Here is a 25,790-nt window from a genome sequence, read left to right as displayed (position 1 = left end):
TTGAAGTTGAATTTATTTTCCAAAGTAATGGATTTTGAAAACAGGTTTTCAAGTATCAGCATTTTTTGTTTGTTTTTAAAAGATTTTATTTATTCATGAAAGACATACAGAGAAGCAGAGATATAGACAGAGGGAGAATCAGGCTTCATGCAGGGAGCCCGATGTGGGACTGGATCTCCAGACCTGATATCACACCCTGAGCTGAAAGCAGAAGCTTAACCACTGAGTCACCCAGGTGTCCCTCAAGTATCAGTTTTCTTACATTTCAAATACTATCATGTGAGATAAATTGCAGCCAGATGTTCACAACTGATTTTCTCCTTTACAGGGATTTTTTTTTCCCATATAAAAAGACCTTCTTTTTCATAATTCTGAAAGTAATACATACACACTCATGAGAATTCCAGCATAGACTATGAACAAAGTAGAGGTAAGAGCCCTCTGAAAATTCACATCCCAAAGATAGTGTTAGATAACCAAGTATCTTTGCCAAGTTTTTTCATCTGTCTGTGATTTGGTTTCATCTATAAAATCAAGATAAAAGGATTTCATAGGTGTCCTGTGGAATTATATAAAATGATACATACAAAACGTTTAGAACAGAGCCTGACATAGAATAAGTATTCAATGTTATTTTTAATTAGTAACAGTTCCATGTACAAATGTATTTCCTTCCAGATTCTATTCTAAGCATGCATAACTATATGGATACATTTTAGCAAAATTTATGGAATATAAATATTCACTCCTCAAGCTGATTTTTTAAATTCTTTATTATATCATGTGAACATAGTTTTATACCAATACATAGCAATGTGCCTAGTTCCTTTTTACAATCGCATTGTTTTCTAATTTTTTGACAACATATGTGAAAATTTCCCAGGGTTCCATTTGAATGTTTTGTTTTGTTTTTTAACAATTTGAGCCAGCATATAAAACACTGTAATGAACATCTTTATTAACATCTGTCTAACACATAGGATCTTATAAACAAAGAAACTGGAAAAATAATTACCCTAAAATGTATGGGAATTTTTGCTCAAATAGATTAGGCTATTTTATAATCACATGGCAAGTGCTTTAATAACTCTATTTTTTTTTTTTTAATGATAGTCACACACACAGAGAAAGAGAGGCAGAGACATAGGCAGAAGGAGAAGCAGGCTCCATGCACCGGGAGCCCGACATGGGATTCGATCCCGGGTCTCCAGGATCGCGCCCTGGGCCAAAGGCAGGCGCCAAACCGCTGGATCCCATAACTCTAAATTTTTATAGACACCATGAGGTTGCTTATCTCCATGTAGAAGATAAATACTGATGAAACCAATATATGCAAACTGCAAGAAACCTAAAATTCCCATAAGAATATCAGAATTAGTCTCCTAAATAACCAAATTTGGTTCAAAGTTCTGGGTTCCTACATTAAAATTAAGTTTAGTGTGTCACAAAGAGAACTCTTACTTTATTGTGCCATGTAAAATTCTAATCAAAGACTAAGTAAGTTCCGAATATACTTGAGTATCTGAAGACAGAATTTGGGTAAAGGGTATCAAACATATATTGAGAAATTGAGTGAAACTGAGGTACTTTGGCGTACTAACATTGAATTTACCTAATGGATGAAGTAAAATGCCAAAGAAAGCAGGACTTGTTTAATCAGTGAGCGTCAACGCCAAGTAAATTCCATCCAGTGGGACCAACCTGCTTCCCTTTTCTTGTCTTTCCCATTCCTTTAAGCAGAACTAACACTAACAATGGTAGAGCCAAGGGCTTTGACTTGAGAGGGGAGAAGAGGAGAAGAATTTGACTCTAAAAGTTTTTCTTAAATTTTGTATTTAAATTCAGTTTCATAAACATATAGTATATTATTAGTTTCATGGGTAGAGTTCAGTGATTCATCAGTTGCATATAACACCCAGTGCTCATGACATCACATGCCCTCCTTAATGCCCATCACACAATTACCCCATCCCCCATCCATCTCCCCTCCAAAGACCTTCAGTTTGTTTCCTATAATTAAGAGTCTCTTACACTTTGTCTTCCTCTTGGTTTTCATCTTATTTTATGTTTCCTTCCCTTTCCCCATGTTCATCAGTTTTGTTTCTCAAATTCTACATATGAGTGAAATGAAATGTGTTTGTCTTTCTCTGACTGATTTCACTTAGCATAATACCTTCTAGTTCCATCCATGTCATTGAAATGGTAAGGTTTCATTCTTTTTGATGACCAAGTAATATTCCACATATATATCTTTATCTGTATGTCAGTGGATATCTGGGCTCTTTCCATATTTTGGTTATTTTGGATATTGCCGCTATATACATTGAGGTGCATGTGCCCTTTCAAATCACTAGATTTGTATCCTTTGGATAAATACCTAGTAGTTTAATTGCTGGGCCAGAGGGTAGTTCTATTCTTAACTTTTTGAGGACTCTCCATCCTGTTTTCCAGAGTGGCTGCACCAGTTTGCATTCCTACCAACAGTGTGTGATGGTTCCCCTTTCTCTGCATGCTCTCCAACATCTGTTGTTTCCTGAGTTGTTAGGTCCTGTCTTCAGTCTGCCACCATATAAACATAACATCCATGTAAAAATGTCAAGCTTGCTATGACAAGCCAATGCCAAAGTAAGTTTCCTAGACTTTACCTTCCAACCAGGTTGTCATCCCTTGCCAGTTCATTTTGGATTTCTGACGTCCAAAACTGTAAAATAATAAATTTATGTTGTCTTAACCTACTAAATATGTGGTGATTTTCTTTAGTAGCAACAGGAAACTAATATACATTCAATGAAGTACATTCTTATAAAGAATTCCATAGCTCCTTTCTTGGTAGTAAAGTAGCTTTCACAATGGGTTAAGTTCTGATTAGCACGAATGTGACTGTATTTTCTACCCGTCTTTGCAATCCTCAGCCTCACTTGTTTCCCTCCGTTTCCTTGCATATACATTTATTCTAGTTATATCCTTTTAAAACTATGCCAATGGGACACCTGGGTGTCTCAGTGATTGAGCATCTGCCTTCAGGTCAGGCCGTGATCCCAGGGTCCTGGGATTGAGTCCCACATCAGACTCCCTGCATGGAGCCTGCTTCTCCCTCTGCCGTGTCTCTGCCTCTCTCTCTCTCTCTCTCTCTCTCTCTCTCTCTGTCTCTCATGAATAAATAAATAAATAAAATCTTAAAAAAATAAAACTATGCCAAGGGTACAGAGTAAACTACACCTTCCTTTTGTTGCTTTTTGTAATAATGTAATAATGATTTCGTTATCGCTATAGCTATGCCAGAGATAGAGTGACTTGTTTCTTGAAGCTAAGATCCCTAAGTCACTGATAACACAGTAGTCCCTAAACATTATAAAGAAGTATCCCAGGGGTGTGTAGGCAAAATGCAACCCCATAGATACTTCAGGTCTGACCCAGTTTGAATCAAAACCATGTCGTTTCTGGTGGGACCTACTCTGGGAAGTTTACTTACTCATTAAACTTGAACAAAACATTTGTGCACAAAGGAGTTGTGTTTTAATAAAGATAAACAAATAAAATAAATAGTATATCTTCATCTTATACTCAAATTGGGAAGTTAATATACAAATAATATTATAGAATCCCACGAAATAGACCATCAGTATAAATGGTGTAATAAATTGCGGAATCCTTCCAAATATGCTGAAGACTTCCAGATAAAAGGATAATAGAGTCCTTTGGAATTGTCCAATACATTGTCTTTTCTCCTTAAATTCCTGCAAAGAGAAAAGTGACAGTTTTTCAGTTGTATTTTCTAGATGAAAGCAACATGATTCCTTCTCATTCCTGGGTTCAGGGAACTATGACAATGAGATGTCTAATGCACCAGATTAATCTAGGTCTTCATTTTAGATCTTTTGTCACTGTCTTGTTAGAGAGATTTCCACTTAAAAGTTTAATTACTGTTTGTCATGCATTACCCCTGGTTAGAGTACTCATAACAACTCCTAGAAGAATCATTAAAAGTAAAATTCACATACTGTATCAAGAATTTAGTAATTAAAAACTGGATGTTGTAAAGTTAGTAAAGAATAAAGCTACTAGTGAATAAAGAAAAATACACAAGAGGATTAGGATTACTAATCTTCCTTGTTGAGGCTCATGGGTGATTTTTATGCTTCATATATGGATATTAGAAACATTTCCAATGCTGAAAATTTCTTCAGATGTTAAAAATGCCCCACAGGTTTAGACTATTGCATAAATAATGAGAAAATGAATTAAAATATAGCAGGGATACCATGCAGAATGTTATAATAACCCTGTTTTATGACCTCAGAAATGTGGGCATGTATTCATAACTTTAATTCTTTTTAAATTTATAATACTTAGATTTATTAAACACTCCTTGAAGTCTGTTGTAATTTCATCATGTACGCTTCTTAAATATATTAGCAATTATGAAAAAAAAACTATGCTTTAGGTTTCAAATTTTAAAATTCCTCTTTGTAATATTTGGAGGAGCTACCTTGTGCCCATTGTCAGGCTCTTTGAGGACACCTAATAAATGGTACTCTTTCCCTGCCACATAGTCAACTAAACTAGTGGAAAAATAAGACAAACAATACAATTTCTGGAGCCAAACTTCACCTTTATGACTCCAAAAAAGGCTAGGGTGGAGTTTATGGCTTATATTTTTAGGAGGTTTAGACCTCCTCATAGTTGGCCTCAGAATAAAACAGCTTTATCTACTCAGAGACATCCAGAGGAGAAAATGTGTTCTCTTTGGTCAGGCTTATTCTTAAGAGATTAAAAGAGCAGCTGATTCAAGCATGCCCAATATATCATATCAATTTACCAACTGGATAAATTTCTCTACTTTCCCAAAAGTAACCAAAGGGAAGGAGAGTGGTCAAGAGTGTTACAGTAATCTAACTTCTGGGACATGGAAGAAATACACCAAAGGGAAAGAAGCAACCACTCCTACTAACTGGCTTCAGATTGTTACAAACACACCTTCTCTGAAGTCCCTTTTTTTTTTTTTTTTTTTTGGATTAACATTGAGAATATTTCCTCAATCTTTAATTCTCCAGATCAAGGACATAGTTGTAAAGTGTACTTCTGAAAAAAGTTTGGATTGTTCATTTTAGTTTCTCATCTGGGACCCAGTCTATCACTTGAGCATTTCTTGATGTGTAAGAAGGATAACTCTTCACATTATCAGGGAAAAGGATTAGCCATATAGTTTTTCCAGACCTTTTGATTCGAGTTTCCAAAGCCCTTCCTGAGGATACTCAAACATGTTGTTGGTCTTTTCAACAGAAACCCGTTGAGCCCATGTCTACAGGGAACAATGAAAATGTTCCCTGTAGCTCTTTAATAAATCATAATTGCTGGTTGAAACCCATCCATTATCTTGCAAATATCATCTAGATTAATAGTTGCTGAAATGCCTTGCCTAAGCCCCAACTAAAACTTCTCCCATTTCACATAGTCCACATAACTCAATCTCCATTCAGTGTATTCCCCACAGATCAAACTTTTGCTATGTGCAAAATCTTCCTGTAATTTTACTGTTCAGTCACCTGAAGTTTTTAAAAATGTCAGATAAGTTTTTGTTGTGCATTAGCTTAATAAAGCTGCATGATAAAGTACCACGTTGTTCAGCAGCTTTGACAATGTATTAGCTCCTGGCCCTGTGGGTCAGAAGTCCTGGCACAGTGTTACTGGGTTTTTACTCAGGATCTTACAAGGCAGAAATCAAGCTGTGGTTCTCCTATGGGTTGAGATTCTCCTCAAGTGCAAGGTTGAGGGCAGAACCCATTTCCTGGGCAGCCCAGGTGGCTCAGTGGTTTAGCGTCGGCCTTTAGCCCAGGGTGTGATCCTGGAGACCCCGGATCAAGTCCTATGTCGGGGTCCCTGCATGGAGCCTGCTTCTCCCTCTGCCTGCGTCTCTGCCTCTCTCTCTCTCTGTCTCTCATGAATAAATAAATAAAATTAAAAAAAAAAAAAAGAACCCATTTCCTGCCAGCTGTCATTCAGCTTCTTGGGGCTTCCCCTCTCAGCATGAATGTTCTGTTTTCTTCCAGGCCAGAAGTCAAAGGTTTTCCCTCTTGTGACCAGAGCCAGAAAGCTCTGCTTCTAAAGGTTCTAAGTGATTGTTAGGATTTTCCTTTCTTAAAGTCAACTGTACCATATGACATAAAGTACTTGTAAGGGTCAGACTAATCATATTCATTGTCACTAGAATTATTCAGGGCATGCGCATGAGAGGCAGGATATCCTAGGAATCATCTTCGAATTGGGTCTAGCAAGCGCTGTTGAAGATTCCTAGGCTTAGAGATGCCTAATTGTTCCTATCCTTTTTTCTTTCTTATTTTTGAATCAGCTCCTTATCTTTGCCAAACACTTTCCAAATAAGACTGCCATTCACTTTTTTAAAGCTGAAAATCTCTGATAAATATCTGTTAAACATTTTTAAGCAGTCTAAATGAATTTACTGAAATAAAGTCAATGCTTAGAATCAGACAGACCAGGGCAGGAGTCCGGAGTCTACTTCTCCATGATGATTCAAACTTAGCCAGTTAGTGATGTGGTCCTGGAGCCCTGCTTCCTTCTGTAAAAAGGAGACAAGGACTCTCACCCCCAGAACACTGTTAGCATGTAATGGATGTGTTAAAACCCCTACCACAATGTTAGGTCCTGAGTGGCCAGCTAGCAATTTCTATTCCATTGTTTTACTTCTCTTTTCATCTTGATTCTGCTTGGTATTTATTCAAGCTAAAAAATATCCAACAGATGAAACAGACCAGATTTTGCCTTACAGAAAAATGTTACCTTTCCACCAACGTGTTATTCTCAATAGGGCGTTAGTATCCTACAATTTATAACCATTGCCAACTGCTTGCCTGGCATAGAAACACTGCTCTAATCTGTTGATCCCTCTTAAATGCTTAGCGTGGGGGTCACGTTGACTAGCACATTGGTCAGTAAAGTAATAAGTTACATACCTTGGCCACCCTACCTTGAGTACATTAAATACTGATCTTCGAAGGTGACTTATATTCTTTTTTGTACATTTAATGCACTCAACTTACATGTGGTTCTAGAACTCTTCTGTGTCTTGTAGAATGATCTTTAACTGAGTTTTCTTTTCTACACTGAATGTACCTTCAGTGATCACATTTGTTCCCCAGTTTATCTCCTTTGTTTTCTTTTAACCTTATAATAACCCATTTAATTAATTGCTTAAAATTTATTTGCAAGTGCCTCTCAAATTATTTGTGCTTACTTTTTTTATACTTCACCCTTGAATTTTACTAGGTTTCATAATTTTCTTTCGCAATTTCTTCATTTTGGAAAAAAATGTCTTAATTTTTTGTTTGTTTTCTTTATTCAAGTGTATAGTTTCGCCACTTAGTCATGCTGGGCTTGTAGTCAGGTTATTTTCTTGGAAATACATAGTGGTGCTTTTAAGTGACCTAAAGGTTTCCCCTGGTATATTAATGAGGATTTTATAAAAAAAAAAAAAAACATTTTAAATCTTCCATCAGGTTTTTGTGTTTGCTTGTTTTCCATCATTAAGCACTCTTCTGATTGTTATTTTTAGTTTCTCACTTTAACTAAAATGTTGAATTTGATTACGCTGGTGCTGCTTACTACTTTGCCATCCTCTGACCACTGCCCAGAACTAAATCTATTATATTTCATCTCCGGTGAAGTTTTAAAAGAATTTAATCTTGGAAAGTCATTTATCTTATCCAGACACCTGACACTCATGTTTTATCCTGATTAAGATTTCTGCCAATCGATATAGGGACAAATGTAGTGCCATATTATTATTATTATCATCTGGCCTAATTTTTTAGGGTCTTTTTGTCTAACACATCCAACTGCTTCACATTATCTCCATATTTTGCTACATCTTTATTGCTTAAGTATGGAATGTCTGCTTTCACTTACTTCCCTTGTCTAGTAATATTTTTATCCTGTATGAATCAGTATCCAAATATTTTTGGAACACTCAAGTCGGGTAATTTGAGGAGAGTTCATAAAAGAGCCACAAAAATGAGGGTAGGGCTTATGAGATGCAAGAAGAAACAGTGCAGTGTCCCAGGCTTAGTTTCCATGGAGGGTCATTAGAAGGGGCAAGCAGAGGGAATGATAATTATAGACAGATCCTGAGACAGATCTATATGCTGAGGGATGACAGGGACTATGAATTTAGTGAGGGATGCATCCCAAACTGCAACCTAGTAGAGCTGGAGTCTGGGGGAAAATATTCCATCTCTCTCTTCCTTCCCTCCAATCGCTTGCTGGAAATCCCCACTGGCTAAAACCCACCTGGAAGCCAGAGGATGAGGCCATCCTGGTGCCATCTTCTCACCATTCTGAACAGGAGAAGGATAGAGAATCAGCCTGGAAGAGCAAACTGAATAAATTCAACAGAAATATCAACACTGACACTCCCATCTCAATGCCTTCCTGAAGAGGACATGGCTTAGGAGTAGCATATGCCATCGTTCAATTATTTTCCCTCTAGCTCGGCTCTGAACTACCATTCACTGTCTATATATATATATACATTATTTTTTTGTCTATATATTTTGACTAGCATTCTACACCTTGGCTTCTGAGATGGATTTAGAAATATTTATGGATTCTCCACTAAAATGCAACTTGATATCGCCTCTCTGGGAGATTTTCCATAAAATCCACAGTAGACACTTTGAAATACTGATTGCTTCTTAGGTGCAGTTCTTAGAAGGAGCAGGATTTTAAAAACTACCGATGAAATCATCAATTTCTTCTTGTGAATCGAAATTTGGGTACAGAGTCTTCCTACTATGTTTTTTTCTAGTTATGTTAGTAGATGACCAAATGTTGGCTCCTCCCTTCTTTTTGTTAGCATTAATGGTATATAATATTGCCTGCTCTCCTCGTTCCTAGCAATTTACTATGACAGTACAAGAAAAGAATCTAGTAAATTCTTTTCATCTTAAAATTTAACATTTTTCTTCTCAAATATAATACATGATAAATCAGCCTTGCCAGTGGTTTTATAATGTCTATTGAAATCTCACCAGTGTGTTCAATTTATTTTTTTTCAGTTCTTTATCATTTAAGGGTGATAGGTTTCCACTGTCATCAAAATGTCTATCCCATTGGTTCACCATAGTAACTGAAATCTCCTTCTTTAGAGAATCTTCTCTAATATAGGACTTTATCTCCAGAGAGTACCCATCAAACGGGCATACATTAAGAGAAGTAACGTGTTGATAGAGAGTTACTAATCAGCTTCAAAGTCATCAGGCAAAAAGTCACTGGCAGTTAGATGGAGTTTTCTGTTTAGAGAAGCTAAAGGCTTAACCTTCAGCTGATGGAATTAACCCCGGCTTTTAAGTCCAACATATTTCTAGTCATGGATAAGACCAAATGAGCATGGGCCTTATCTCCCAAAAGTTTTCAGGCACCAGAGCTGAGATTTATTCTCTTATGTGAAAATTAAACCCCCTGTATTTCTATCAAACAAATATTTAGGCAAGACCCTTAGATAAATATATGGACTGGTAAATTCTCCTAAGAGATAAACCTCGGAGAAGTTTAGAACCAGAGGCAAAGTCTGAGGAGGGGAATGAACAGTTAGAAGCCAAGAGAACCAGAAATATGGGGTATTGCAGGCAGATGCTCACAGGAAAAAGCACATTTTGTCCTTTCCTCTCAACCTGAAGAAAATTTTTGGCTCTGTCTTTCAGCTAATGAGTTGTTAGTTATTGAATTCAAAATTATTCTTTGGGGGCAGCCCGGGTGGCTCAGCGGTTTATCGCCGCCTTCAGCCAGGGTGTGATCCTGGAGACCCAGGATCGAGTCCCACATTGGGCTCCCTGCGTGTGGCCTGCTTCTCCTTCTGCCTGTGTCTCTGTGTCTCTCATGAATAAATAAATAAAATCTTTAAAAAAATATGTTAATTCTTTTTTTTTATATTTTTTATAGATTTTATTTATTCATAAGAGACACACACACAGAGAGTGAGAGAGAGAGGCAGAGACACAGGCAGAGGGAGAAGCAGGCTCCATGCAGGGAGCCCAACATGGGACTCGATCCCGGGGTCCCCAGGATCATGCCCTGAGCTGAAGGTGGCGCTAAACCACTGAGCCACTGGGGCTGCCCTCTTTGTTAATTCTTTTGTGGTAATAATAGTTAACAATTTTTTTTTCAGTGTATAAGGCAATATCTTAAGCTTTTTGCAGATATTGGATCACTTAATCCTCGCAATAACTCCATGAAGTGGGTAACATTATCCCCATTTTTCAGATGAGGAAACCGACTCTCAGAGCTGTTGAGTAACTTATTCTAAGATCAAAAGCTGAGAAGTGGCACATCTAGGAATTAACTTGTGAAGACCTGATGCAGAGGCTTTATGCTTATCTGCTCTCAAGGATACAGCCTCTCATGGACACAGAAAGTACATCCTCCCCCTCAGATAAATCTAAGTTGCTATGTGCACAAGTCAGATCATCCCCAGCCACATTTGTCTCTTAGACTCAGTGTACAGATGGACCATAGTGATTGCTACTTTGCTACCTTGAAAACACAGACTAGGTCATGAAGCCTGATATGGGTAAAACATAAAAGCAACACTAAAAGTAGTCATTGTGAATTTGAAGTAAAACCTCTCTCATGCTGTGCAACTGCATTTGGAAATATATATCCAGGGCAATATGAGCCATTGCAAAGCAATCCGTGCCATCAGGCGTCTGCTGCAGGCCCACGCTTCTGGCACCCGTAGGGAGCAGGGAACATCTGTAGTAGTCACTTGCCCCCAAGCTGGTGTCAAAGCCTGGGAGAGGGTGTTCCCTCCTAACACTGCCAATGGGAACAAAAACCCGTGTTGTCACTAGTTTCCAGGACATCCTTTCTACTCCGTCTGCTATTCTGTAAAAATAGTCTAGGCATTTAAAAAAAAATAAAAATGAAAATCCCAAGTTACAATGGTCAAACAAGATAGAAAATTTTATGAGAAGAGGAGAGGACTAAGTTACTCGGAGAAATAACTAAAATTTCACCTTTTTCTGCTTCTACCGCTTTGGTCCCAGACAGGCCTATGGAGCCTACTTTTAACCCCATTAAGGCCTGTACTCACTGTAAAGGATTCTCAGAAGAGGCCTGAACCACTTTGCATGACTTGTTTGGTGTTTTTTTGTTTTGTTTATTGTTTGTTTTGTTTCTTTTTTTTTAATGATTTATTTATTTATTTATTCATGAGAGACATAGAGAAAGGCAGAGACATAGGCAGAGGGAGAAGCAGGCTCCCTATGGCAAGTCCAGTGTTGGACTCAATTCCAGGGCCCCAAGGTCACAACCTAAGCCAAAGGCAGACGCTCAGCCACTGAGCCACCCAGGTGTCCCTGTTTGGGGTTTTATTTTATTTTATTTTATTTTTTATTTTTTTTTCTGTTTGGTGTTTTAAAATGTTTCTTTTTTTCTGTGGAATGAAGTAGAGGGTATTTATGAGCACCCTGAAGCTGCATGCTCAAGTCAAACCCTGAAAGAATATAAAGCTCCCTGACTGAGTTCTGCATAGCACCTATAAATAAGTAGGGAAAAAAGCCTCATCATGTTGTATGAAGATGGTGCCATGTGCTTGCACCATCTAGATCGTTATCCTGACTCTCCAACACACTGGCTGGGTGACTTGGAGGAAGTTACTTCTTTCCATGACTCAAAGGCTTCTATGGAACAGGGATAGTTACTCTAGTACTTCATCAGAGTTCTCATGAGGATTAAATAAATCACAGCATATACAGGACTCAACATAATAATTGGTCAATAGCAATTGTTGCTTGTTGCTGTTCTTCAAGTTAGAATTACTAGGCATGAGGTAATTGAATTGGTTGCCCTAGAGGGGGCCATGCACCACTCACTTTGCCCCGGATTCATCATGTTTCTTCATTTCTCACACTTTTCCCTCCAATCCAGATTTCTACCCATCACAATCATTTAAGACTCAGTTGAACTGATGCCTTTCTTTCTTTCTTTCTTTCTTTCTTTCTTTCTTTCTTTCTTTCTTTCTTTTTTTTTTTTTATGACTTGTCCTCTTCTCAGGTATAGCTCATGAGTGGATTATGTTTTGGATGAAAAAATATTTTTTTACTTGTGTTTGTCACTTCTACAATTTCTGATGCAGTACCTTGCACATGGTGGGTACCTAACACATTCTTTTGAAATTTTATTAATCAAAGTATATTTTTATTCATTCTAAGATATGAAATGAACTCACATTATTTATAACTTGTGTACATTCTCCAAATTTGCAAACTTAGTGTAAGCAAAAAATGTACAATTCTTTTTAACAATCACAAGTACACTATGAAGAGAGCATACCATATATGTGATATGTACCGCCTTTGTTAGCAATGGCATCCACACAGTGGTGTTGGCCTCAGGATTCTAATTATGTTTGACCTTGACACTAGCGTGTACATATTCTGGTGATGTGCAAATTTGCTCATATTCTGAGTCCATCCAGTCTCTTAAGTCTTAACTTAAAGAATAGCAGTTTAGTAGAATGGGCTTGCTATGGGTACATTTGCAGCTTCGTAACATAAAAATGTCTTATGAAAAAATTTGAACCAAATAACCAAATATTTACTTGAGTGTAAAAACCACAAAGTATTAAAATTGCCACAAATGTGCCCCAGAATTCCTCATTACAAATATAAGGTTGTCTTGCCTGGACATTGAATACAGCGCTGTAAATCAGCTTCAGCTTGTTCTAACACTTATTAGTTCCAATTCACTAATTCAATCTAAACAGCTCCAAAATTAAACAAGAACCAACACTGGGAAGTGGATCATCATAATAATATATCTTCAGAGACAATCTGATTTGCTAGCCAGACAAGGTGCAGGAGTTTTTCTTTCTAAGTTCAACCCTCAAAATAATTTATTAGTGATTTATCAAGAAAGTAGAAAAATGGCTGAACCTGTTCTTTTTCAATAATCAAGTTTAATAAGTATGAAAAGAACCTAACTCCTGAGCATAAATGTTAACAGAAAATGTATCAATAGGAAGGAGTGACAGTAAACAAATAATTATAAGTTAGATATCCCCATATTTTGAAAATGAAGAGGAATGACTCATTTTTTTTTAAAAAGATTTTATTTATTCATGAGATACAGAGAGAGAGAGAGAGACAGAGACACAGGCAGAGGGCGAAGCAGGCTCCATTCAGGGAGCCCGATGTGGGACTTGATCCCACATCCTGGGATCGCGACCTGTGCCGAAGGCAGACCCTCAACCGCTGAGCCACCCAAGTGTCCCAAGAGGAATGACTCCTTAGGAAACACAGTGAAAATATTTCCTTGCAGATACCAGTTATCTCATGCAATTTCTGGTGCAGAATACTAGTGAAATATTGAACTAGGGCTTTTATGTTCTACAACTTGATCTCTATTAAATAGTAGGACCTAGAGGGGTGACTGGGTGGCTCAGCTGGTTTGAGATCAGCATCAGGCTCCCTGCCCAGTGGAGAGTCTGCTTCTCCCTCTCCCTCCGCCCCTCCCTCCAAATTGTGCACCTGTGCTCGCTCTGTCTCTCTCTGTCTCTGTCTCTTTCTCTCTCAAATAAATGAATAAGATCTTTATTTTTTTTAAGATTTTATTTATTTATTCATGAGAGACACAGAGAGAGAGAGAGAGAGAGAGAGAGAGACAGGCAGAGGGAGAAGCAGGCTCCATGCAGGGAGCCTGACGCGGGACTCGATCCCGGGACCCCAGGATCACACCCTGGGCTGCAGGCGGTGCTAAACCGCTGCACCACCAGGGCTGCCCTGAATAACATCTTTAAAAAAAAAATAATAGGACTTAGGATGTGAAGCACTCTCTCATATTTTGTTTAGTCATAACCTCTCAACTTATAATTGGCTTATGGAGAAACCATCACCGCAAGATATGTGATCAAATATGAAAATGCTATTTTACCTGGGCTTCTGAAAGCTCAGATTTGGACCAATACCAAGCAAAATATATTAAGTAAGTGACACTGGCCTTTGCAATTCTCTTTCCCTTCCTGCCTCAGTCCTGTGTTTTCTGTATTTTCTTCCTCTCCTATATATATCTAGGCAACCTATCCTATGGTGTATACTTTCTTCCTTCTCAGAAGGGTGTCTTTGAAACAGAGAGGAAGTGTGACACAATTCAGTGTTGATTTTTATTTTTAAGATTTTATTTATTTGACAGAGAAAGAGAGCACAAGTAAGCAGAGCAGCAGGCAGAGGAAGAGAGAGAAGCAAGATCTCCACTGAGTAGGGAGTCCTACCTGGGGATCCATCCCAGGACCCTGGGATCATGACCCGAGCTGAAGGCAGATGCTTAACCGACTGAGCTACCCAGGCGCCCCAATTCAGTATTTTTCAATGGCCTTGCAAGGAGCTACATATTATTGCAAATTTCCCTAAAACTTTCCAATAGCACCTATTAACATCTCACTGTTGGGGAAATACTGACATAGGAGAAAGAGTAAAAGCTGGAAAGTTCAGAGGTCCAACCTGATTCTACTACCTACTTCAGAAACTTCTCTAAGATAAAGCTTTCTCATTAGAAACATGTGACACATAGAAAACATTCAGAAAATAGTAGCCATGATTTAATTATGTAGTTGTTAACGGCAGTAGAAAAGATAATATAGAGAGACTGAGGGAGCAGAGTTGAACATCTTTATTCGTAAAAAACCCAGAGTTGATAAACAGGAGAGGGGGTGGAAAGGGCACAAGGCAGTATAGGACTGAATGGAGTAAATGAAATGTAGGGCTGAGGCAGTCCCAGCAAGTCCATGGTCACTTCCTGCCTGTCAGGTAGCAAGAGAAAGGAAGGCTGCAGAAATGTGCAAGACTTGGGGCCATTACTTATAAAAAATAAACATCTCTTAGAACATACCCGATTTAAAAATCATGGAATTCAGGGTCTAATGAAGGAATTGGAACCCAAGTATTCCTCCCCCACCTTGGTGAGGGGGAAGGAGTGCCTCAAGATCAAGGAAAAAGAGAACAGTGCATGGCTTACTTTTCATCTACATAATAGGGATGATAATGGTGCCATCATCATTTGTGAAAATGCAAGTGATATTAATGCATATAAAGCCATTAGAACAGTGGCAGGCATCCAATAAATGTTAGCTGTTATTATTACCCTTCTTCCTAACATGTGCTTTCAAATACTAATTATGGTACCCCTAGAGCAAACCCAGAATTAAAGACTGTTTCACATGTTTCTGCGATATACCAAATTCCACTGACTGTGAGACCTGCCCAAAGAGGCTGAGCTCTGCTTTTGTCAATTAAAGTTACCTGGTCTATAGTTTTCTTTTTCAGGCAATAAGACAGTGTATAGGGACAGGAGAAATATAGGAAATAAACCAAGGGCCTAGTCACTCCAAAGTTAGGAAGACATATTTTAAGATCTTAGAGAATTAAAGAGTCTTTCTCTACTAAGCCCCTGCCTCATCCCAATGGCCATTTGATGCATTTTCTCATCTGAAGACAAGGGGGATCAAGCTAATGAATTCATCACAAAAGCTCCATAACCAGTTGAATGACTTGGGGCATCTAGGTGGCTCAGTGGTTGAGCATCTGCCTTTGGCTCGGGTTGTGATCCCGGGGTCCTGGGATTGAGTCCCGCATCAGGGTCCCTGCTGAGAAGCCTGCTTCTCCGTCTCCCTCTGTCTAGGCCTGGGCCTCTCTCTCTGTGTCTCTCATAAATAAATTTTAAAAATCTTAAAAAAAAAGAGTCAAATGACTTAATTTTACCATGAAAACTTTGAGGGAAGTTTAACTATTTCAAGTTGAGAAATTTATTTTTCCTACCCCAGTTAATAATAATAACTTTCATTTATTGCTCAACTTTTATACACCAGGTTCCATGCTACCTATTTTACAAATACTCTCTAATTCCACTTTCCCAACAACACTGTGAGGTGAGGCACTTTCCCTTCTTTTCCTCATTTTATGGATGAGGAAGCTGAGTCTTGGGGAGATTAAGTAACTTGCCCAAGGCCACTCAGTGAATAACAAACAGCAGAGCTAGGTCAGTCCAATTCCAGAGGCTACTCAGTGCTACCAATGGCACTGCTTCAGCATTTTCTGAAAGTTTAAAATTGTTTTAAGTGAAAAATAATTAAAAATAAATTATTCCTGCTGTTGACATCTCAGACGGTGCTAATACTACCACCCAGAACGTGAATGTGACAAGCAGCTTTGCATAAATTAGGTTAGTTCTTCAATTTTCAGATGAAAGGTGTCTATATAATCTCTCCTGAAAATTCTGAAAAGATATTTCTCGTCCCCTGTCACTCTATCAACTGCATCAACTATCTAAATATGTTCATAATTATTATGATTTAATCACATCTGTGATTGTAATGCTAAATCTATCTATGTTGGTGATTATTGAGTTAAAATTCTTTTTTTAGATCTAATGTATTGTTAGGTGCACTGCCTAATTTTTGCCAGCTCAGTCGTTTTGTTAATGATGCTTCTGTATAAAATGTTTTTCTTAGCTCACATGACCTTTTCCAATTTGCTTTGACTAGCTTCCCTTAGATTTGACCATGTGACTGGTACAATAAGAGAAATGGGCAAGTATTGGAGTATTTGCCTCCCAATAAGCACTCCAATGTAAGCTAGTCCACAGGCCAAATAAACCATGGGCTATTCCATTATTCTTGTTAATAAGTAGTTTATCTAACCGTGTCTGCTGTCTCTTCAAATAAATAGCACCTCCTTCTTTATCTCTCTTCCTAAAGGCATCACTAATACCTGAAACAGCCCATGTCCTCATTGTGTCCTACAATACTGCTTTCAAAGATACTCTCATGGTTAAAACAATTCACTAGAGCCCCTCCCCAACGTCAAAAGACTGAATTCGGGGAACAGAAGATTTTCACACATGACCTCCTACCCCTCAAGGCCTCCTCCATTGCTTCCCATTTCACACGGTATGTCCTAGTATACTACTCGTCTGCAAAGACCAAGTTGCTTAACGAAGTGAGTCCAGTTCTTTACAGCAGTCAGAGACGATCACTTCCCTTGTCAGTCCATTCAGTGCTGTCCCCTTGTCAGTGGAAGGCATTAGGATGGCCACCAGGGGCTTGTTCTTCTTCCACTCTGCTGGCTCCCTTGTTCTGTTACCTCTCGGCCCTGGATCTCTTACCACTTTCTACTCAGCTTCATTTGTTTTAGCCACACTGACCTTAGCTCTTTAGCCTCGGGGCCTATCCTAGGCAGCTCAGGCTGTCGTAACAAAGTACTACAGACTGGGTGGCTTGAATTACAGAAATATATTTTCTCACAGTTCTGGAGGTTCAAAGGCCAAGGCCAAGGTCCCTGGTGAAAACCCTCTACGTGCCTATCTTCTCACTGGGTCCTCACATGGCTTTCCCTCTCTGTACACATGCTCTTGGTGTGTCTTCCTTTTCTTATAAGGGCACTATAAGATTCTGTTGGATTAGGGTCTAAAGTTCTGTTGGATTAGGGTCCCAGCGTTATGACCTCACTTAACCTTAATTACCTCCTTGTAGGTCGTACCTCCAAATATGGTCACATTGTGGTTAGGGCTTCAGTATATGAATTTCAGAGGATATAATGCAGCCCCGTACCAGGCAGGACCTTCACATGTGTTGTTACCACTTTTTCTAGATATCCTCATGATTCACTCCTCAGTTTCTTCAGTTCCTTATTCAGACGTGACCTTCTCAGGGAGGCCTTTTCCACTCTACTAAAAGTTACAGACTTTCCCCTACTCCCAGCACTATCTCCTTTCATTATTCTGTCTGTGGTGTTCTACAATACTATCACCACTTAATCTATTATGTATTTTACTTATTTATTTCTGCCTCACCCCCAACTCCACTTGGTTATAAACTACATGTTGGCAGGGCTAAGGTTAGTTTTGTTCCCTGCTGACCCCTTAGCACCTAGAACAGTGCCTGGCACACAGTGGTTTCTGAAAAATTTGTTATAAAAGTAAAATTGGTTTGATTGTGCATATGTTTCTTCTCACTGAAACTTCCTTCTTCTCCAAGTTTACTCCTACTCAGCCCAAAAAACTCAGGCCCAACATTCCCTGGCCTCTTACAAGAGTAGCACTTTGGGTATATTCGGTTTCTACACCTACCATATTATATTAAAAGATTACATTCTCATAAGCTACCATTTGTGAGTATCTATTGTATGCTAGGCACCGTACTCTAAAGGTATCCTTTCATTTAGTGCTCCAACTTGAAATCCTAAGTACAAGTGCTCTGAAGCTACAGAGAAAAAAGCCAAGGCAGTGAGAAACTAAATTACTCATCCAGCTTAGAACCCAGGTCTCTCTCTACAACTAAAATCCATCTTCTTAAGACTATAGACTTCTATGCACCACAGTTACCATTGGTGCTCTGGTCTGGCTCTAGGGTCATCACCTGTAGGCAGCTTTTCACGAACATCTTACTGTTAGGAAGAAATAAAAGTAGTCAGCAAATATGTACTGAGTTCCGATTATGTGTTGATGAGGCTTGTGTGCATAGATTGATAATATCCTGTCTTTGAGGAGCTTACAATCTGGTTATAAATATGCTATAGATGGAATATTTTCACTGCTCAGTGATTCTGCAAACCTTGGGATAAATTCTGGAAGTGGATTATGAGTATAAATGAAATCTCTGTGCATTTTCTTTTCTTACCAAGAGTGGGAAAACATCTGTTAAAAAATAACCAAATGACTAAACAATAGAACATAAGCTAAACTCTCCAATCATAGAAATTTCTTCTAGTTCAGTTGCAGGACTCCATTATGGTCTTCTGTCCTTTAAATCACAGCTTGTTCAACAGTGATATTGATATCTGCAAGCAATTACTTCGATAGTATGAGTTGAGGGATATCTGGAAGGTCTTCTCTCTACAACCAAAACATTTTTTACATAGAGGCTACACTGGAGTTCATCCTAAGTTAAGTTGTTTTTCACTACCTCCATTAAAAAAATTTCCTGAGAATAGTAATCCATTATGTCATTAACAGTACTATGAGAAATTAATATATTTCATGATGCTTCTCCTTGGTAAGAGGAAGTTCATAATATTTCACCTTGGAGGCCTGCAGGGAGCAGAGGAAGATGTAAGAAGTAATGAAAGAAGGAAATAAGAGGAAACACTAGATTCAGAAAATACAAATACAAATTTCACTTGTTTCCTCTTTTTGCTTCCCAGATTCTACCTTAAGTCATTTGTGACTCGGTAGCTCTCTCCTAGGAGGAGCAACAGTCCCCTTTGCGTTCTAAAAGGCTTTCCAACTCAAGATGAATAATGCTGCCTTTTTGATAAAGCCTTTGTGTCCTGAGGCTGCTATTTTTTTGTTTTTTTTTTCTTCTAAGGCAGGTCTCTAATGGCATTTTTTTAGGTTCAAACAGTCCCCTAGTCTACGAGAAAGCAGGAAATTACAAACGTTCAGGTATTCCCTAAACCAATCAGCTCAGAGAAGAATAATCTCTACTTGATGTTCCAAAGTACAAATAGTATAGCTTTCTGTTTCAAGAATGGCAATAGGTTGGAGGAAATTACAGAGCCTTGAAAGTTAACTGGCCCCTCTGGAGACCCTCTAACAAGAGGCAAAAATAATTGTTCACTTTACTGAGTTTTGCTCCATGCCAGGTATAATTCTGTTTATTGGGATTTTTTTAAAGATTTTATTTATTTTTGCATAAGAGACACAGAGAGAGACAGAGACATAGACAGAGAGAAAAGCAGGCTCCCTGTGGGGAGCCCAATGCAGGACTCGATCCCAAGACCCCAGGATCACAACCTGAGCCAAAGGTAGGTGCTCAACCCCTGAGCCACCCAAGTGTCCTGCCAAGTACTATTCTAAGAGCTTTACATGTTTGGGAGTTCTACTGATCAGTATGAAGCTTGGGCTGTGAGGTCAGAATGCAAAAGAAAGCCAGCTTCAACCTCTCACCATTTCCCTCTTCCCACACTCTGGTTGCTCTTTGCTTCCCTCCAAGTAGAAGATGAAAAGGCAGAAAGATTACAGACCTGGACGGTTCCTACTTCGCTGGTGTCTTTGCCTTCTCTGGACCTGCCTTCTTAAGAAAGAGCTGACGCTGTCTTTCTTGAGTAGGCTCTTCAGACCTCTTGCCAGTACCCTACCTCCCTTCACATTCCTTCCCCTGCTGGTGCTATCCCTCCCCTGGAGTTTCTTGCCTATTTTCTCTTCAGCCTCCAGTATCTGATAGTTTCCTATCTGTCTCTTCATCTGCAGTCCCCTTACTCCCATCTCTGGAGGACCCTGTACCCACTCCTGGTCCAAAAGACTTGACCACGAGTCTTTTGCTGATACTTGGGTGCACCTGCCTGTCCCAGTAATGATGCCCTCTGTCTCTGCCACAGAAACTGAGAGCTTGTTCCTTCTTGGCCCTCCACACCCCCAAGGTTGAAGCCCCATTGTGACCTACCATTCATCCACATAGCTTTCAAATACCCATTCTCCCTGTCTTGCAGTTGCAGAGAACACATTTCAGAGATCTTGGAGTAGACCCTTAAAATCACTTCATTAGTCCTGGCTTTGGAAGGTGGTAGCTCATGAGGGTGGAAGGAAGGAAGCTCACAGCAATGGGCCAGTCTTCTCCAAAGAGATCTCTTCCTCAGTCCTCTCATCACTCTCCTCTCCTCTCCCAGTCTCCTCTTCTAAATCCTGGATATAAAGGTTCTGTAGCTATTTCCTTCATAAATCTGCATGTGTGAAGTGGAAGGAGATCATTATCCCTTTAGTTCCCTGATAGCTATTATATTAGCATATACCATGAGTGAAAATTGAAAAAGAGAGAATTCTATTCTAATATCATAGTACACAGGTATTAATTCATTTGGTCCCCAGAACAATTCTATGAAGTAAGGATTATTCTTAATGTATAGAAGAGTGAACTGAATTGCTGTGACATTCACTAAATTACCCAAGGTTTTTTCAACAGATAAAGGATGGAGCCAGGATTCAGATTCAGACAGTCTGATTAGAGAAGTGATGCTCTCAAGGAATAGATTATAAACTATTATCTACAGATTCTATATACATGGAAATTAATTAACACTGAAGTGAGTTGCCCCTAACTAAGGAAACAAAAATTAGAACATTACTGTCTTGTAAATTACTATGTTAGACTTTTACTGACCTTACCAATAGTGGGACTTTATGTAACAAAAATTTGAAATGAATAAATGAATTAATTCCATTTCTATATAAATATGCTGTAGTACCTCTCAACCTAAAAAAATCCAAGGTCTGATCATTTCAAAATCTTCTCCAATTATCAGCCCAGGCTTCCGATCACCTCTTTATTTAGTAAGGCACCTTAAAAGACTTTCCTATAATTGTGTACACTTCTGTTCCTTTTGTTTTAAGATTTTATTTTTTAAGTAATCTCTATACCCAGTGTGGGGCTTAAACTCACAACCCTGAGATCAAGAGTGACTTGCTCTACCAACCGAGCCAGCCAGGCACTCCATGTATGTTTCTATTCTGAATTGTTCTTACGGGCATTCCAAAGTTTTGTAGCCACTAATCTACCAAAATGTCTCTAAAACAAGTTACCCATGCCTTGATGTTTTCTTCACCCTCATTGAGCCTATCAGCAAGTTTTGTGTAGTTGATCATGCCCTCCTCTTGCAATAGTTCTTTCCGCACTATACTATGGATTTTCTTCCCACTTCACGATCTACTACTCCAGTGTTCTCTGGTTTTTCACCTTCCCTTCTTTGATGCTGTAGTCCCTTAATGTTTGGCTAGAAAACACAATTTCTCTATTTGTTCCCTAGATGACCTCATATTGTCTTTAAATATAATCTATTCCCTAATGACTTTCAAGGTCACATATCTGGCTTGAATCAATCCCTGAACTGAACTACGGTGTCCTATATCCAACTGCCTTCTAGACATCTGCACTTAGATACCTAATAAACAACCACAGAGTTAACATATCAAAAGCCTATGGATTTACCCAACCTCCAGAACACCTCCTCCCACCATCTTCCACTTTTTAATAAATGAGCATGTCCATTCTTCCAGTTTCTCAACCTCCAAAATTGGACTTGTCTATGACCCTTTTCATTCTCTCACATGCTATCTACTATACCAGCAAATCCTATAATCTCTACCATTAAAATATCTCAAATGGTCCCCTTCTGACCAGCTTCAGCAACACCACTCTAGTTCAAACCACTCTAACTGCTCACCAGTACTGTTGTGATATTATCCTGCTGGCCTCCCTGCTTCTGTCTGGCTTTCCAAGCTATTCTTCGAATATAAGTCAGAGGGTAGTTTTAAGTCAAGTCATGTGAGTATCTACACAAAACCTTCCAATACTATCTTGCTTGAGAGGAAAGTTCTAAAACCATATGTTGGCCTTCTACATGGTGGTTCCCTGCTTCTTCAACCTTACCTACTTTCCAACTCCACCCAACACCAACTACCCGTACAACCAACATACTACACTAGCCACATGGGCTTCCACATTGTTCTTGAGCTTACAACCCTGCTTTTACCTGAAGACTTTTGTACTTGTAGTTTTCTCTGCCAGCTGCACTTTTTATTCATGGAGCCACATAGCTAACTACATTACTTCTTTATGTCTTTGCTTACATGTCACTTCCAAGGAAATGCATTCCAAGAAAATACTCTATCATCTTATTCTGCTCTCTCTTCCTCCATTGTACCTAGTTTTACTTGAGATATTAGATATCTATGTACTTATTTATGTCTATATAAATTCCATAAGAGCAGAACATTGATTTGTCTTTTCACTGCTGTCTGTCTCATCACCATCTGAGAACTCAGAACACTATTTGACCCAATATTAGGTGCTCAATAAACAGTTATTGATTTTAGGGGACATAAGGATGGCTTGTGAATATGAACAGTAGAATAAAATATCTTTAAAGTAGCTCAAAGGGAGGAGTCCTGATCTTTTATTTTAAAATGCAAAAGCTAGGAGTATGCCACCAATTTATTAATAAAATAAAATTATTCAGATTTCCATAGTTTGCTTGTTCTGTGGCTACAGTTAAAAATGAACATTTTAGACATTTTATTATAATGAGCATTATTCTTCCTAAGCAGCTTTTCCTGGTTTTGAGAATGTTTTTACTCAGGAGACAAAACATGGAAATGAACCTGGGTTTCACTAATATTTGTATAATTGCATGTATAATTATAAAATTATTGGATAATCTTATTGTAAATAAGCTTCTTAACAAGCATTATTAATTCCATTTGAATACTGATTCATTTTAACAAGGTCTGAATTTTTTATTTCTAGACTGGTTTAGTTCCCTTATTTACATATTATTGAGTGCGTCTGGTTTTTTCTTCATTGCTTAGATTAGTGTTTCCTGGATCACATTTCCATTTCTCTTTCTCCCAATGTCGCATTCAAGAAAAGTATTTAGGAGCACACAGTAATGTCTTCTTAAAATGATGTTACTTTCCTAAAGTAATACCTTGACAGAACTTGGAGTTGGTAGAATGATGCAAGCTAAAATGCTTTTGCTCTATAAAATGTATTTGATTCTCCTCTTCTAAATTCCATGTATCTCCTTTCAATATCTGCTTTCCAGGATGCTATGCAAGATTGATGGAGACATTAAATCCAAAAACTAAAAGAGAAAAAAAAATGTAAATGTGAATTTTCAGTTGACTTTAGGAGAGATATATTGCTTAATAGAAACATGCAGGAAACAATGCTAGTGGGCAGTAAATCCCAGATTAATTACACATATTCAATATGCTATGGAGCCAATGCGTATAACTGAACTTTTTTATAAAGCACTATGATTTTATGATTTTTAGCGCTAGCCAGTAAATTTACAAGCATTAGTATTGCAATACGTGATTTTGCCCCTGTTACCAGAAGCGAAATTACTATGCTCTATTACAAGCCTATTAGATCTCTATTCCCACGTCTTTTATTTATTGATTTCTTAAAAATCTGTACTTTATGTTTTGTGGTACAATCAGCATACATTTCAATTGTTGGAAGGTTTGAAACTGCTAAGTAACAAATCTGTGAATTCACAATGATATTCTAATGATCTAGGAAATGTCATTTCAAGTGGTAATATCAATATCTATTTTGGTTCATTAGCAGAATACACAATGGCTATTTCTAGCATCTTCTCAGTCATTCTGTTTAGCCAGTTTGTATTGTGATGCCTGGCCTGAAGCAATTCTATTTTTAGTTCTAATGGAACAGTCTTAAATTGCTTATTTTCTGTTTACTAAAGTCATCCCGTTTGTTACCATGGAAACTATGACAAGTGCTCTAGCTAACTGTTTTATTAAATGAATTGAAGATATAGCTGAAGACTATGAAGGTGCGGCATGTCATTCTTAAGACATATTTTTCAACATCTGTACAATCATGGCCATATCTATAGAAAATATGATATTAATTATAAATAAAGCCTTCTACATTTCAAACCCGGGAGACTATTGACATTTAAAAATCTGAATCATAACAAACACATCGGCATCCCCAACTTTGTAAAGTCTGTGTTCTAAAAGTGTTTTTGTAAATCAGTTCCTTGGAAATTAGAACATGTTCACCCATAGAAACAGTATCATAAATAATAAGTAGATCTTGATGCCCACCCTCAAAAGCTCTACCACCTGTGATCTCAATCTATAGCAATATTAGCAGTAGCCTTTGTCCCCAGCTTTGGCAGTAGGAGCCGTGTTGCAGGGATGAGAAAAAAAGGAAAGGATTTTCTCATATTTATTTTGTTTTTAATAGTTACACAAACATAGGACACCATTTTGAAATACTAGTATCCGCTGGTCTTCAGGGATGTTGGACCTCCAACTACTTTCTCCTGTTATTTGCCAATGCCTATGTCCTCAGACTCTTGTTCTCTCACTTTCTGAAATCTCCCTCTGAACCCAGGTCCAACTTGCTCCAAACCTGCTCCTGCCTCTGCACTGAACCATCAAGATTCAAGATGGTTCCAACTAGTTGTTTAAAAAAAAAGTCAAAAGTCTGAATAACTGAGAACTCTTCCTGCAGTTTTGCATTTTAAAAATACTTTTCAACCCAAACAAATCCTTAACCCGAGGTTTCCATCACCATGACTAAAAAAAGAAATTTCCAGAAGGTAAAGATGTGAGTAAGCTGCTTACAGGAAATACTTAGTTCTGCAAGTACCTGAGAGTTCTCAGCAAGTTCTGTAGTACCTGAGTTCAAGAAGTCGGTCAGAAGTCAATTGATTTAAAAGAAATCAACATCTTGACAGTATTCTCTAAATCTTGGATCTTAGATTTTCTGTTGGAGGATAGATGGCAGGAGTTAATTGTAAACCGAGTCTTCCCTGTGTTCATCTCATTTCCAGAAGATTCTAATAAAATGTATCTTATTAGCCCGATAATTGTGCTTTAAAAAGAATATAATATTTTTAGTTGAAGGAATCAAATTAACACAATAATATAGACAAAATTTTGTTCTTGTTTTCTAACAGATTATAAACCAAATAAAATCATTATTATTTGGACATTGTGAATTTCGCAGAAAAAAAGAAAAGAATTATTGGAACATATATAAGACAGAGTCAATAACTTACTATTTTATATGCAGGAAATTAAAAGAGAAAAAGGAAATAATTTGCTTAACACTCAAATCAAGATGACACAGATGAATTATCTTCACTGTTTATACAGCTATACTTTATAGAATAGATTCTGAATTAATCAAAATATATACGAAAAGGCAGCATTTTTCTACAAAGTTAAAGAATATGCTTTTTTCCCTGTATACT

General features: G+C 38.1%; 1 protein-coding gene across 2 annotated transcripts in view; it reads left to right on the top strand.

Moving 5' to 3' along the window:
* The window catches only part of KCNH7 (potassium voltage-gated channel subfamily H member 7), a 478,835-nt gene that overhangs the window by 292,239 nt on the left and 160,806 nt on the right, over window positions 1–25,790 (top strand). The window lies entirely within an intron of this gene.

Source organism: Canis lupus, chromosome 36, assembly GCF_003254725.2.
Source record: "Canis lupus dingo isolate Sandy chromosome 36, ASM325472v2, whole genome shotgun sequence".
Classification (NCBI taxonomy): domain Eukaryota; kingdom Metazoa; phylum Chordata; class Mammalia; order Carnivora; family Canidae; genus Canis; species Canis lupus.
The sequence above is the reverse complement of the archived record's forward strand: the minus strand, read 5'-3'. Positions and strand labels throughout refer to the sequence as shown.